General features: G+C 35.2%; 1 long non-coding RNA gene across 1 annotated transcript; it reads left to right on the forward strand.

The window, feature by feature from the left end:
* The first annotated feature begins 3,818 nt into the window (after positions 1–3,818).
* LOC111200083 lies at positions 3,819–12,100 on the forward strand. The gene is made up of 4 exons (XR_002653809.2): positions 3,819–10,406; positions 10,998–11,148; positions 11,339–11,490; positions 11,572–12,100. It is a non-coding gene; the product is annotated as an uncharacterized LOC111200083 (long non-coding RNA).
* The last annotated feature ends 385 nt before the right edge of the window (positions 12,101–12,485 follow it).

Genomic DNA, 12,485 nt, shown 5'->3' on the forward strand with positions numbered 1-12,485 from the left:
CAATGAAAGTCACAAAAATACTTTTTACCGCCTTTAGTTTTTACGTACTTTAAGTCGCACAACTATGTGTGTATTAAACTTAGAGGTTCGGTGGTTCTTTCGACATGAGGCGATGGTGATTTCGTGAGTTTTGCTTAGACACAAACTTCACATTTGTCATTACTAATTTTGGACCTTGGGATCATGTTTAAATTCATTAGTCTTTGTATAGACTTTTGATTTACATATCCTAATCTCATGCCAAATATTAGATGACTCAGTGATATAAGCAACTAGATTCTTATTCACTTTTTGGAAATAGGTACATCTTTTATTTTAAGGATTGTCATTACACACATTTTGATTTATCCAGATTTAACGAAGCCTTTTCCTATGAAAACACCATTCTTTCTGAGTATCAGCTTGTCGGATTCAAAGTGAATTCCAAAACCGTGCTTACTCATCAGAGATCCGGAAATCAGATTTTTCATCATGTCTGGAACATGCTTTACGTTGGTGAGAGTGTTTACCATTCCAGAAGTCATCTTCAATACAATTTTTCCAGTACCTTCGATCTTAGATTGGGATATCTTTCACATCTTTATATGATCTTCAGATTTACATTTCTGATAGGTACTGAATATATCTCTATCAATGCAAATATGTGTAGTGGCACATGTGTCATACAATAAAGTTTTGGGATTTTCTTCAACCATATGAGCTTCTGTGACCACAACACACAGATCCGCTTCAGTTAGATTGGATTAATTTTTTCCCATGTTTTTTCTACGACATTCAGATGATTTATATCCCATCTTGCCGTAACTACCACATCTCCGTCCGAATTTATTCTTCATGGACGGTTGAGCTTGTCTTTTGAAGCTCGAGGATGCTTTTTGAACACGCTTCGACACTGACTTTTGAAATCTTGCCTTCCTTTTTCCCTTGTTCCAATACTCAGCAACATTATTATCTTGAGAACGGAATGGCCCATCTTTGTCACGTTTCAGTGACTCACTCTGAAGCCGGGTAATTAAGTGTGCCAAAGTTAAGGTATTTTGCTTGTAAACAAGATAATTTTTGAAGTCTTCCTAACTTGGAGGAAGCTTCTCGATGAAGCAATTCACTGTGAAGGTCTCACAGAGCTTCATATCTTCGTCAGCGATCTCTTGAAAGATCAATTGCAGCTCATGTACTTGCTCCATGATAGGTCGTGAATCAACCATCACGAAGTTTAGAAATTTTTGATGTAGCAAATTTCCTCGAGCCTACATTGAAGGATTTGTATTTCTTCTCCAAAGCATCCCAAAGATCTTTGGAGATTTCGATCTCAGTGTATACATTGAACAGCTGGTCCACCAAACGGTTTTGGGTATAGCCTTTACATAGGAAGTCATTATGCCTCCATGCTTCAAGGCTTGTCAGTGCCCTTGGATCAGTATTGTCCGCAGGTAGCACTGGTTTCACTTCAGTAAGATACCGAGACAAATTCAATGTTGTCAGAAAGAAGTGCATTCTTTGCTGCCACTGTTTGAAGTTCAATCCATCGAACCTATCAGGATGAAGTCGACTTACGTTGCTTGGAACAACCGGAACTTGTATAGGTTGTGTTCCAAGTGGTAGAATATTCCCGGATTAGGTTATCGGCTCACTTGTCGAATCACTTTTCGCCCCACTGGCCGTAGTCATTGTTGAATCTGTTCACAAGTTCCAAACCGTAGTAAGTATTGTGACTCAATTCGAACATGTAATTTAAATGCAAATAATAGTTCTCAGAATCACTAAGGGCCTGACTGGTTTAAACGCAGCGGTTGCGATTGCGGTTGCGGGAGTTTGTGGATGCGGGCGGTTGCGGTTTCTAGCAGTTTTAAGAGATTTGTACGACTGGTATTGCAGTTAAAAATTGGTACGTTTGCGGGTGACTTATGACTGGTTAACTACCAAATGCGGTAACAGTCAAATAATAAATTAACAATATTTACATTTAATATAATTATAAAAATATCAAAAATCATAAAATTATAACTTTCTAAATATAAATTCTATATTTACATATATAAATTAAAAATATTTACATATATTTACATTTTATAAATTAAGAATATTTACATATATTTAGAAAGTTATAATTTTAATTTTTGAAAATTTATTGAAATTGTTTTTATTATAAAATTTTATAATATTAATTAAAATATTATAGATATATTTTTATATTTTCATAATTTAATTTTTAAATTTTTTATTAAATATTTTTACTTTTGTATATATATTGTTTAAAAAAAAAAGAATTTTTTTTACCCTCCTGCAACCGCCCGCAACCGCAAACGCTAGCTGGAGCCAGCTTTTGAATTTATGAGATTCAGAGCGGTTTGAAGCGGTTTAGAACGATTTGAGTGATTGTTGCAAACCGCCGACAACCGCTACCTACCGCAAAAGCTGCGTTTGCGGATGGTAGCGAGAAAACCAGTCGTCCCCTAAGAAGCGTTTTTGAACTTTAATAGTCATTTTCGAATTTCGTCAAAAGGCTATCCTAAACACTATTTTTTTCTTTTAGAAAAATGAGATCGTGAACCTTTCAATGAATGTCACTTAAAATCATTTTCTAAAGATGATTCGTCTTTTTAACAAAAAGTTTGATGAAAAACTAAAGAGTGTTCTCAGAACTGTTTCAGACGATTTAAAAACGTTTATATTAGAAATATTGTTCCCAATATTAAATCTGATTCAACTGATAAGCAGGAAGCGGATTTATTGAGTTAAGTATGTTAGGACGCGAGAATCCAAATTGAAAATTACGAAACAATATGTGATGATAACGATAATATAAAATGGTAAAAACATTTTAAAACCAATATGAAAAGGACAAATACGTGGAGTCGTGATTTGATCACTTTCCTTAACTCAATAAATCGCCCGTAGGTGAGACGGTTTCTGTACGATTTTGAATCCAGGATAAAACTACATGAGACTGTTTTGCTTCACCCAAAACAGAAACTGCGAACCAACTACCACACTATACTCTTGAAACTTACTTTGAAAGACTAGAGGTATTGCTGAAATTTTTGTATGTGGAAGCTTATGTATAAATTTGTAAGTTCTTAATTGTATGAGAGTATATCCTTAATGGAGACATAAGATGTCTATTTATAGGAGATATTCACAAAACTTAGTCATAAAGCAACTTTGACATGTGTCATTAAGTTTTCTTAAGCTTTTGACACTTCTAAATCATCAAGGTTAGACACCAAGTGAGTTTTAATATTTGACATTTGTCACTAAATTGCATAACTTAGTCACTAAATTTACTTAGCTTAATTCATTTGTCACAAATTTACTTAGCTTAGTCATCAATTTTAGTAAAAAGCTTTTCCATCATTTTAGTCAGTCCATGGACTTGCAAATATGATAGATTTTGTTTATATAAAGTATAACATTTATTTTACATTAGATTAGATTTTTATTTAGTCTAATAGGTTTGTAAAATTCTATTTACGCACACCGTTAATTTTTACTCAACCCAAAAAGCTTGTAGAAATAGTTCCAACAATATATACCAACGTTTACGTGTTCACAAAACCGAATCATCTCATGTTAAATAGACAAGTAAGTACTATTATGACGTTCTTGTTAGTATAAACTAATGTTAATCATTTCAATAATACACTACATATGCTAAAAGAAACCAAAACGACTCGGTTGGCGACCACGTACTTGTGTTGTCGTATAGGGGTTTCAAACTTCAAGTGGTCTTTTCTCGAAGTTGGATGTATTCGACATGACTATACATCGTGTCATCTATTTTTTTTTGGAGCAAACAAATCCTTTAAAAAAATATTAAACCATTTCAGATCTTTTATTCTTGTTGGATCCTGTTTAAATTTGAAATTGAACAAATATAATTATACTTTGAAAAAACTAGTTGAGTTTAGAAAATATCCAACCACTTCTATATTTTTCTTCTAAAATAGAAAACCTCTATTACAGAAGTGGAATTTGGTTCAAAGTTTATAAGTTAATATTTGATAAATTAATAACCACGCTAAATTAAATTTTTTTGCTCTAAATTGGATTAGTTTAAAATATGACACAAATTGATAAAATAATAAGGTAATATTTTTTTCGTAAATCCTATGTAAATATACAGTCCTACTGAAATCATAAATTAATAATTTTTATATAAAGTTTATATAAGTAAAAACAAAATATTGTAATTTTTTTTATATTCGTAATAAAATTCATCTCTATTTTCTGAACACTTCAGCATATTTTAATAATATTTAGTAAAACTATATATAAACCTACATTTAATTCTATGAAACATATTTCGTATACACCAAATAGTATAACCAAAATGATATAAAAACAAAATTCTAAAATTTAATTAATATATATACAACAAAATTAACTATTTTCTTATTTTATGAAAAATAATTCTAAAAAGAAATAGTTTGTAAATTAATAAAATACATAATCTCAACATTATTATTTATTTATTTATGCAACTGAATCTCAATTTTATTAATTTATAGAGTTTTTACTCTTGATTCATTATTGCACCTTTTGCTTTACCCCAGAGAGCACAATGTAAAGTCATTATTACACATAATCCTCCGATTAAGCTAGAAAGCATCAAAATATATACAAGATGATGTATATAGATTGTAGTAAAATCCCATTTTGTAAAGCAAGTCACCGCCCAAAAAAACCTAATGATCTTTTTTTTGTTGATGAAGTTTACCCGAAATGTGAGACAAAAAGACCAGGAAAGAGTGCTAGAGAACTAGAACAAACAAACCAATATAATACATGTCCTGGTCATTAAAAGCTCCTAGTAACGATTTCCCAATTGGTAGTTGAATCAATTCAATTTGGTCGACAAGCTTATTATATATAACTCTAAAATTGTGTTTCTCCTAATTAAGTTAAAGCCATAAAATATATATGGAAAGATGTTATTTTAAATCGACTGTATATTGAGGATTTTGAATTTTAACCTGATCTTAAATACACAACATGTGATTACATGTGTTACCAGCGACTTTACTAATAGATAGACTAAATTAATCGACTGTATATTGAGGATTTTGAATTTTAACCTGATCTTTAATATACAACATGTGATTACATGTGTTACCAGAGACTTTACTAATAGACAGACTAAATTAAGATCCAACCTTTAAAATGCATGGGAAAATCATATTAAAATACACAAAATGTGAAAAGGGGACTTGTCTGAAGCCTTGATCACTAACAAAAGTTTGCACATGGTAGCTAGCACTCAACTAGACCCATATGTGTAGTCATATATATGCATCGTATGATTACTCCGTGAAAATCTATATACATACGGTCTTTTTCATAATAATATGATAATGTTAACTGTAAAACATATGGTGAACCGTAGTCCGATTACATGCTTATATCATCTCCCCTAATATGATTTCAGGATATGGTTGAATTTGTGTTACAATATACATCAATAAATACAATATGTTCAAGGCGGGGTGTTATTATAACACAATTTACTAAGTACAAAACGGGCAAACGACCCAAAGTCAACCTTCGGTTGGCTGCCATTAAGAAGAGAAGATTCGTAAATGGAGACGCCCACTTCTCTAATTTTTGTTTTGTATTTTAAGGTTCTGCTCTAGAAACGTGTTTGTTTGTTCCGCTTCGTAGTAAAGCCCACCTTCTTTAAGGCTAGAGAGTCTTACTTACTCAGGGGGGTCAAGCTTTTTGACCTTTTCAATCTTCACCGATGAGAGTTTTTTACTTTTGTACTTCGAAGAGTACGGCAGAAGCGACTAATTTAATCTTTCCCTTGATTTGAGGGGACGACCATCTATCCCATACTAAAAGCACGATATGCAGTGTTTTTAACATGTCCACGTCGACAGATTTAATTGCCCAATCAAAACAGATTTAATGTCCACGTAGGGTACCGGAGGCGTACGTTTGGTTTACTGGGTTCGTCTTTATCTCGATTTGGTTAATACAAGGTGGATCTCATATGATTTTGTATGGGCTTCGTTATGGTTTATTGAGCTTGGTCTCTTATCGGTATATTAAAAAAAAACAACAACACGAGACGGAAACCCCGATGCTTTGCGCCTCCATCTCTTCGTCTTCCCCCTTTGTTCTTCATCGTAACAGATCTCTCGATCCACATCTCTACAATCAATACCCCACGACTTCTCGATCCATCAATTTCTTCTTGATGAGTTCGTTTCCGTTTGCTCTTTTCCTCCTCCTTTATATACTGTTATTCTCTTTCGAGTGGAAACCAAACCTCGAACTTCTCTCCTTAATCTATGGCGATGAAACCGAATGGAAAATCCCCTGTTACCTCCGATCACGACGAAAAAATCATGCTTTACCGCGATGTCACACCGGGTCCCCACGAAACCCAGCTGCGTTTCCGCTTGATTCATTTCTGGGAGGCTTGAAACCCTCTAAAGAAGACGCTTATTGGCCTTGAGATGCTTCTAATAGACGAGCAGGTATTTGATTTCACCCAACATAGTTTTTAGCTTCGTTGTTATTTAGATCGTCCTTAGAGTTGTTATTTAGATCGTGATTTATATCGATAAGTTTCTTCGTTCTTTGTTATTTAGATCGTCCTTAGAATTGTTATTTAGATCGTGATTTATATCGATAAGTTTCTTCGTTCTTCCATATTAGATCCTTCTTAAAGTTGTTATTTAGATATTTAGATCTTGATTTATATCGTTAATTTTTACACTAACGTTAATTTTTACAAAATTAAAACAAAGATTAGATTGGTGCTGTATTTTCTCGCAGAGATCTGTTATCCAAGGATTCATTCCGCCAAGCCGTATTGAGAGACATTTGCCTAAAATGAAGCCTGGATCGCTTTACAAGCTCAACAATTTTTATGGATCAAGCAACAAAACCGTTTATCGGGTTTCTGATCATGCTGTGACGGTGTCGTTCTCATGGAACTCGGAGCTCTCTGTTCTTGAAGACAGTCCCACCCCTTTTGATGAAGACAGATTCCGTTTTCATTCCTTTGAGGATTTTCAAGCTAGCTGTGATCGCAAAGGAGACCTCTACGGTAATCTCTGTTATCACCCACACCATCTCTGAGTTGTATGTGGTATTTGTCTTCGTTGCTGCTCAGATATAAATCTAGAATTTTGCTTACAATGTGCTTAATATTTGATTTTTTTAAATGGTTGTATTGTAGTGTAGTATGGTTAGGATCTGTTAGCTGCTTCAGTACTATGCGTGTTTGGTTTTGTTTGCTCATGAGAAAGTAGATTACTTATTGCGCACTCTTCTTACTTTCACGGTTGATCTCGAAATTTGGTTAAAATGTATTGTAGGTTTGTGATAAGTATTCTCTGGAATCGTTGTCTTTATCAGTCTCTGCGATCACTCTTTCAGAACAGAACATGACAAATGAGATTCACTAATTGTGTTTATAGCCTTAGGGAGGATTTTTTTTACAACACTCGGGTTTTGGTTTTTTTTTTTTTTTTTTTGAGGGTTCTATTGTAGTATAGTTTGATTAGGATGCTTGAGTTCTATGTGTGTTTCAGTTTTGTCTGGTCATGAAATAGTAGAATGCTATTGCGTAGTCTTCTTACTTACACGCTTGATGAACAATGGTATAGATGTTGTTGGGCACATGAAGGTGGTTAATGGACAGTGTCTCATTGGGACACCAGTTCTTGATGAAGTGGAGATAGCTAGGGCGAGGCATGTGTTGGTTCATGTGCAGTCATACGAGTAAGTTTTTTATTATTTCTTAAACACTTTATCTCTCTACTTATATTAACCATTCAGTAAAATATTTTGCAGTGGGCCTGTGATGAAGCTCTACTTTTGGGACCAGGCTGCAAGAGACTTCTGCAAAAAATTCAAATCATACGAAGGCACCCCCACCGTGTTATTGGTCACGACCGTTAACACTAAGAGTCTCGGAGGTTCAATTTCTATCTTTAGAAAACTTTCTTATAATTAGATATCTACTCTTTTTGGTCTTTAAATGGGTGTTGCTTAATACAACATGTACTCTTGCACTGACTTCAATGTCGTCCTCACGTGTCTTTATGGACTACGATGTCCAACCTACGATCGACTACTTTGGCTGGTAAATCTATATATATTTTCCCTTTTATATTTAATCTTTCGCTGCCTCACCCCATATCAATGATTGAATGGATCAAAATGCTACTACTCTCTCTCAGGTTGGGTTCTAAACCACAGAGTGCTGAGCTGGTTAATGCAGAAGTGGTTACTAAAAGGGAGACACTGACTATAGGAGAAATATTCTCCTACATCAAGCAGGGATCTAATAAGGTACGACTTGGTCTAATTATTTCTTAGTCATTTATCAAAAACTTTGAGTCTTATATAGCTTTGCTGTCCAGGAGGCTTTTTTTTAGTGCACGGCTACGATTGATGATGTGGTCCATGGTTCAACCTGGTATTACATATCATGCAGTGGTTGCCATACTAAGGCTACGAAAGGCCCAACTTCTTTGATGTGTTCAAAATGTGGGAAAGTCAACATATCAGGAGTACCACGGTATTTACTCTATACTCACTTCTCAATTCTCAGTAGCAATTTGAATGGTATTAGCTTCTAATTTCTTCATGGCAGGTACCGTGCACAGATATCTGTCTATGACAACAGTGAGCAAGCTGTTTTTGTACTGCTTGGTGATGCTGGTTTTCAGTTAACTGGGAAGCAAGCAGCCGAGTTAGTCAGCAGCTATTTTGAGGTAAGTTTCTTCAGTCGGAACTGTTAGTATTGGTACTCTCAATATTGGTCTTCAAGTTGCAATTGAATATTGGTAATCTTGAATGTCAGGCTAATGGAGACCAAGGAGTTACCCAAGAGGTGCCTTTCCCGGAAGCTTTAATCAGCACTATTGGTCAGAAACATAACTTTTGTGTGAAAGTTACAAAGCACAACTTAGATGGGAAGTCTCGATCTTTAACTGTGACCAAGATTCTCCCTCTGGACACTCCACCAGTCACAGAATCTTCGGGAGAAAACTACAATCCGGCAACTTCGGAGGAGACATTTGAGACTGGAACGAACGTGTGTGAAGCTTCCAAAATCAGTGTGGATTCGGCAGAGGGAAGTAAGAGAAATGGTGACATTGATGAGATGGGCAAAGCAAAACGCCTCAAGCGTGGGGTGTAGATCTTTCGTGTGTCCTCTTATGTCTTGCAGGGGATTACAGCTAAAGTTTTTTTTTTCCAGTCTATTATTGACTCATGATTTCTTTCAGTTTTTCTAAAGTTTTTCATATACTCTGAACGCTTATGTTTTGATAATCATTATTCTACTTCTTAAGGCTTATAACTCTGTTTCTTTAGGTGTTTTGAAATCTAGCTTTGTGACAAACAGGTCAATCATTTCTGTATTTTAAAATCATTCTTCACGAACTGTGGATGTTCTTTGAAAAATGCATGTAATGAAAGCAACAACATTTAAGGAAAAAAAGGAGGTTTTCAAGTACATATTTTATTTTAGAAAAAACGTGTTTTCAATCAACATAATGTAACGACCCGGTTTTCTCTAAACCGGTATTGGGATTGGGTTGATTATTTAATTAGACTAAACCAAAATAATTACAAAACCAAAGCAATATATATACTTGTATGCATCTCCTTCTTCATGTTAACCTAGCCGTCATCTTTACAAATGAGAGACCACCATCGTTGTACCATCTCTTCCCGCACCACCTCTCTATCTCTCATCCTTCTCTCACTCCCGTAACCTTGAAAAGAGCCTCGTCGTTGCCGTCATCAATACTCACCACAAGAGACGCCACCACAACAACCGGAGCAATCGTTCACAGTTCACTGGATCCATCACCATTCTTTATCACGTGTTGTTAATGTGAACATATCCGATATGTGGAGAAGAGACGAACAAAACGGAGCCACCGTCCACCATGGATCACCACCACGAGTCTTACTCCACCAGAGATGAGACGTTGTGTTTTCAGAGGCCATCACCGCAAACCGTTTACGTTATGTACCAAGTCCGAGAAGTGTGGAACGTGAGCAAAGCTGGACCACCGCGGCTCACCACCACCGGCTCCGATCTATACCGCGTTAGCCGTGAGCCATTGGAGAAACAAGGCATGTCAACCAACCACCATCATCAACCGTGATCCAAGCCGTATTATCTAAGTGACTTCCTCCTTTGTTCCTTGTGATACAAGAAACGTATATAGCACAATCATAAACGTGTCCTTGCATGTGTTTATGTGTAGTGAATCTTATGCCAACCTGCAGTTACTTGCCCATCATTTTAAATAAGGCGTAAGAAGGTTTATGGAACACGTTTTATTCAACACCATGATTAGGAAGGAATCTTTTAAAGTGATGTTAGGCGAGATCGTTCCCGAGCATTTCATGAGCTATATTCAATATTGGCTCAGGTGAGGGTCTTTTCCCGAGCTTCTCTTACACGGCTTAGGACCTCGAATAAGTATAATTTATTTCTAATGTGTTCCGTCTGTGTGAAATCGAGTCTGTCATTGCTTGTTTAGTTTTTAGGTTCTTTGCTTAAACCAGAACTAGGGTTATTAGATGGTTCAACAGTGATTGTTCATTTATAATTGATAATATATATGTATATAGTATATTGAGGTGATTTGGATGTTAGCCGACCATGGAGACGTAATTCTGTGTGTCGGCTGGAGACCAGTACATTGGGTGTGGTGTATGCTGCGGCACAGCTTAGTCGACCTGTTGTGCCAAGGCTTCAGAGATCGATAAATTGTCTACGGACGTGTGTTACCGAGCACATATTCGGTGGTGTTTTTGGCCTGTTAGTGGGCAGCGAGTGTGCACCTCGCTAGGATCATTGTTTGATCTCTGGGTACTTTAGGTACCGTGTTTGCAACGTGTTAGGATTAAATTATATTTATTCGGAGTGTTCTGTCCGGGTCCATGGACTTCGGGTTTAGTATCCCATACCTCATTGAGTGACTTACCTGTTACTCACCCCTCTCTCTTCCCCATTTCAGGTGAGACTGACGAGTATATGATATTTGGATGGATTGGTGCTACTGGGCTTTTTATTCGGATTTTTATTTGGGCTTAGGGTGAGTGGAGTCGTGTATATGGGCTATTGTGTTATGAGATATTGTTGGTGGCACGCTGTTCTCCAGATAGGAGGTAACGGGTTTCAGACATAATTACTCCACTTTCGTTAAAAGTGTTCAACGGCATAAATTTAGTACCGTAATATGAAAAAAGAATCAATCAAGTAATTGATATTTCTTTCCAATAACGTAAGAGAATATTTGCATATCTTATGCATTAGCTGCAATGCCTAAAGCATTGTTTTTTATTCCGTAACTCTCAGCAAAATAAGAAAATAGAAGTACGAAGCATCCCCTTAAGCTGTTGCACGGAGAACCAAGCTTTCTATTTCCATTTTGAAAAAAATACTGAAATTACCATTGGAAGTGTCTACCAAGCTTTAATCAACGCTAGACTCCAACCAACTGTGAAAGGGTAAGAATTTTTTAATCATCTAAGAAGATACAAATCTTAGTTCATCAGTCTAACTGGTAATCGGTTTCATTATAAGGATAGAAATATAAAAGGAATGGAGCACCCACCTCCTCCACCCCCTTCGCAAACTGCAGGTAAACAAATCTTTGCCCTTTTTTTTTTTAGTTAAAACTTATGTATTATCCCATACAAATATTTAATAACCCGATCACATAATGTCTATATGTTGTTTTGAGTTATTCTTTATGTTGTATCAATATATTTAGTTATACAGTTGGCCATCCACCTAAGAAAAGCACTATCAATATTTAGCTCTCATCAGAAAGTATTATATATTCACTTAGAATTTAATCCAAGTATAAACTTAGGGATAATATAAAAAGGTTGAATCTTGGTGGGATGGGGTGTAGTGCTGGCCTTATAGCCATGGACGTCGCTAGATGTATTATGTGAATATTGTGTTATAGATTACTTTTATGGTCTTCTTTTTATTCCATAAAACTATTACTGTTATTAATTAAATATGTTTACTGATTATTTAAATAGTAAAATAAAAGTTGATTATTTAGAAACCAAAATATCGCCATATTATAATTAAATTTAAAGCCAATATCTAATCTTATAAAGTTAAATTCACAAAAAAATTTAAAAGATAAATATATTTACGGTTTTTTTGGTATAAAACCGAGTAAACCAAAAATCGACGGTATATAAACCGAACCAAACCAAATTATATATGGTTTTAATATAGTAGCTATTTTTATAAACCGAAAACCCCGAAAAAACCAAACCGAAACATAATCGATATCCGGATTGAACACCGCTAATGTACATATATTATTTATGTAATTACTCCGTTTTATTAAAACTATAAGAATAATTTTGCAGCCAGTATATGGGACCGTTTTATCATTGTTGTCTTTAGATTTCTACACCTATATTAAATCTGAAACTCAACTTCGTTCTTTCATTCTTTGCTAATCAATGAAAAATAT

This window comes from Brassica napus, chromosome A8, assembly GCF_020379485.1.
Source record: "Brassica napus cultivar Da-Ae chromosome A8, Da-Ae, whole genome shotgun sequence".
NCBI classification, from domain to species: Eukaryota; Viridiplantae; Streptophyta; class Magnoliopsida; order Brassicales; family Brassicaceae; genus Brassica; species Brassica napus.